We start from the raw sequence: 4,234 nt of genomic DNA on the forward strand, positions 1-4,234 counted from the left end.
ATTTCCTTTTCTACCAATGGCCTCAAATCGTTTGAAATCTCCAATTGCAAATTCCACAAAAAGACAGTTTCAAATCTGCTCTGTCCAAAGAAAGTTTCAACTCTGTGAGTTGAATACAAACAACCAAAGAATTTACTGAAAATTCTTCTGTCTAGCATTATATGAATAAATACTGTTTCCAACGAAGACCTCAAAGAGGTCCAAATATCCACTTGCAGACATTACAAACAGAGTGTTTCCAAACTGCTCTATGAAAAGAAACCTTAAACTCTGTCAGTTGAAGGCATACATCACAAAGTAGTTTCTGAGATTGATTCTGTCTAGTTTTTATAGGAAGATATTTCCTTTTCTACCATTGGCCTCAAATCGGTTGAAATCTCCACATGAAAATTTCACAAAAAGAGTGTTTCAAGTCTACTCTGTCGAAAGAATGGTTCAAATCTGTGATTTGAATACACACAACACAAAGAAGTTACTGAGAATTCTTCTGTCAAGCATTATATGAAAAAATCCCGTTTCCAAAGAAGACCTCAAAGAGGTCCAAATATCAACTTGCAGACTTTACAAACAGAGTGTTTCCAAACTGCTCTATGAACAGAAAGGTTAAGCTCTTTGAGCTGGACGCACACATCACAAAGTAGATTCTGAGAATGATTCTGTCTACTTTTTATACGAAGATATTTCCTTTTCTACCATTGACCTCAAATCGCTTGAAATCTCTAATTGCAAATTCCACAAAAAGAGAGTTTCATATCTGCTGTGTGTAAAGAAAGCTTCAACTCTGTGAGCTGAATACACACAACAAAAAGAAGTTACTGAGAATTCTTCTGTCTAGCATTATATGAAGAAATCCCATTTCCAACGTAGTCCTCAAAGAGGTCCAAATATCCACATGCAGACTTTACAAACAGAGTGTTTCCAAACTGCTCTATGAAAAGAAAGGTTAAACTCTGTGAGCTGAATGCACACATCACAAAGTAGTTTCTGAGAATGATTCTGTCTAGTTTTTATACGAAGATATTACATTTTCAAGAATTGGCCTCAAATCGCTTCAAATCTCCAATTGCAAATTCCACAAAAAGAGAGTTTCAAATCTGCTGTGTCTAAAGAAAGGTTTCACTCTGTGAGGTGAATACACACAACACAAAGAAGTTACTGAGAATTCTTCTGTCTAGCATTATAGAAGGAAATCCCGTTACCAACGATGGCCTCAAAGAGGTCCATATATCAACTTGCAGACTTTACAAAGAGATTGATTTCAAACTGCTCTATGAAAAGAAACGTTAAACTCTGTCAGTTGAAGGCACACATCACAAAGTATTTTCTGAGAATGATTCTGTCTAGTTTTTATACGAAGATATTTCCTTTTCTAACATTGGCCTCAAATCGCTTAAAATCTCCACATGCAAATTCCACAAAAAGAGAGTTTCAAATCTAGTGTGTCCAAAGAAAGGTTCAACTCTGTTAGTTGAATGCACACAACACAAAGACGTTACTGAGAATTCTTCTGTCTAGCATTACATGAAGAAATCCCGTTTCCAACAAACGCCTCAAAGAGGTCAAAATATCCAAGTGCAGACGATACAAACAGAGTGTTTCCAAACTGCTCTATGAAAAGAAAGGTTAAACTCTATGAGCTGAACGCACACATCACAAAGTAGTTTCTGAGAATGATTCTGTCTAGTTTTTATATGAAGATAATTCCTTTTCTACCATTGGCCTCAAATCGCTTGAAATCTCCAATTGCATATTCCAGAAAGAGAGAGTTTCAAATCTGCTCTCTCCACAGACAGGTTCAACTCTGTGACTGGAATACACACAACACAAAGAAGTTACTGAGAATTCTTCTGTCTTGTAGTATATGAAGAAATCCTGTTTCCAATGAAGACCTCAAAGAGATCCAAATATCCACTTGGAGACTTTAAAAACAGAGTGTTTCCAACTGCTCTATGAAAAGAAACGGTAAACTCTCTCAGTAGTAGTCACACATCACAAAGTAGTTTCTGAGAATGATTCTGTCTCGTTTTTATGAGAAAATTCTTCTTTTTCTACCATTGGCCTCAGATTGCATGAAATCTCCACATGCAAATTACACCAAAACAGTGTTTCAAATCTTCTCTGTCTAAAGGATGTTTCAACTCTATGAGTTGAATACACGCAACACAAAGAAGTTACTGGGAAGTCTTCTGTCTAGCGTTATATGAAAAAATCCCGTTTCCAACGAAGGCCTCAAAGAGGTCAAAATATCCACTTGCAGACTTTGCAAACAGAGTGTTTCCAAACTGCTCTATGAAAAGAAACGTTAAACTCTGCCAGTTGAAGGCACATATGACAAAGTAGTTTCTCAGAATGATTCTGTCTAATTTTTATACGAAGAGATTTCCTTTTCAACAATTGGCCTCAAATCGCTTGAAATCTCCAATTGCAAATTCCACAAAGAGAGAATTTCAAATCTGTTGTGTCTAAAGAAAAGTTCAACTCTGTGAGCTGAATACACACAACACAAAGAAGTTACTGAGAATTCTTCTGTCTAGCATTATTTGAAGAAATCCCGTATCCAACGAAGGCCTCAAAGAGGTCCAAATATCCACTTGCAGACTTTTGAAACAGAGTTTTTCCAAACTGCTCTATGAAAAGAAAGGCTAAACTCTGTGAGCTGAACGCACACATCACAAAGAGATTTCTGAGTATGATTCTGTCTAGTTTTTATACGAAGATATTTCCTTTTCTACCATTGGCCTCAAGTCGCTTTAAATCTCCAATTGCAAGTTCCACAAAAGGATAGTTTCGAATCTGCTGTGTCTAAAGAAAGGTTCAACTCTGTGAGCTGAATACACACAACACAAGAAGATACTGAGAATTCTTCTGTCTGGCATTATATTAAGAAATCCCGTTTCCAACGAAGGCCTCAAAGAGGTCCAAATATCCACTTGCAGACTTTACAAACAGAGTGTTTCAAAAACTGCTCTATGAAAAGAAAGGTTAAACACTGTGAGCTGAACACACACATCACAAAGTAGTTTCTGAGAATGATTCTCTCTCGTTTTTATACGAAGATACTTCCTTTTCAACCATTGGCCTCAAATCTTTTCAAATCTCCAATTGCAAATTCCACAAAAAGATAGTTTCAAATCTGCTGTGTCTAAAGAAAGGCTTAACTCTGTGAGGTGAATACACACAACACAAAGAAGTTACTGAGAATTCTTCTGTCTATCATTACATAAAGAAATCCTGTTATCAACGAAGGTCTCAAAGGGGTCCATATATCCACTTGCAGAGTTTACAAACAGATTTATTTCAAACTGCTCCATGAAAAGAAACGTTAAACTGTGTCAGTTGAAGGCACACATCACAAAGAAGTTTCTGAGAATGATTCTGTCTAGTTTTTATACGAAGATATATCCTTTTCTACCATTCGCCACAAATCGCATGAAATCTCCAATTGCAAATTCCACAAAAAGAGAGTTTCTAATCTGCTCTGTCTAAAGAAAGTTTCAACTCTGTGAGATGAATACACACAAAACAAAGGAATTACTGAGAATTCTTCTGTCTGGCATTATATGAAGAAATCACGATTCCAACAAAGGCCTCAAAGAGGTCAAAATATCCACTTGCAGAGTTTACAAACAGAGTGTTTCCAAACTGCTCTATGAAAGGAAAGGTTAAACTCTGTGAGCTGAACGCACACATGACAAAGTAGATTCTGAGAATGATTCTGTCTAGTTTTTATATGAAGATATTCCCTTTTCTACCATCGGCCTCAAATGGCTTGAAATCTCCAACTGCAATTTCCACAAAAAGAAAGTTTTAAATCTACTCTGTCCAAAGAAAGGTTCAACTCTGTGAGCTGAATACACACAACACAAAGGAGTTACTGAGAATTCTTCTGTCTAACACTGTATGAAAATATCCTTTTCCAAAGAATGCTTCAAAGCTGTCCAAATATTCACTTGCAGACTTTACAAACAGAGAGTTTCCAAACTGCTCTATGAAAAGAAACGTTGAACTCTGTCAGTTGAAGGCACACATTACAAAGTAGCTTCTCAGAATGATTCTGTCTAGTTTTTATACGAAGATATTTCCTTTTCTACCATTGGCCTAAAATCGCTTGAAATTTCCAATTGCAAATCCCACAAAAAGAGAGTTTCAAATCTGCTCTGTCCACAGAAAGGTTCAACTCGGTGATTTGAATACACACAACACAAAGAAGTTACTGAGAATTCTTCTGTCTAGC

Source organism: Pan paniscus, chromosome 23 (assembly GCF_029289425.2).
Source record: "Pan paniscus chromosome 23, NHGRI_mPanPan1-v2.0_pri, whole genome shotgun sequence".
NCBI lineage: Eukaryota > Metazoa > Chordata > Mammalia > Primates > Hominidae > Pan > Pan paniscus.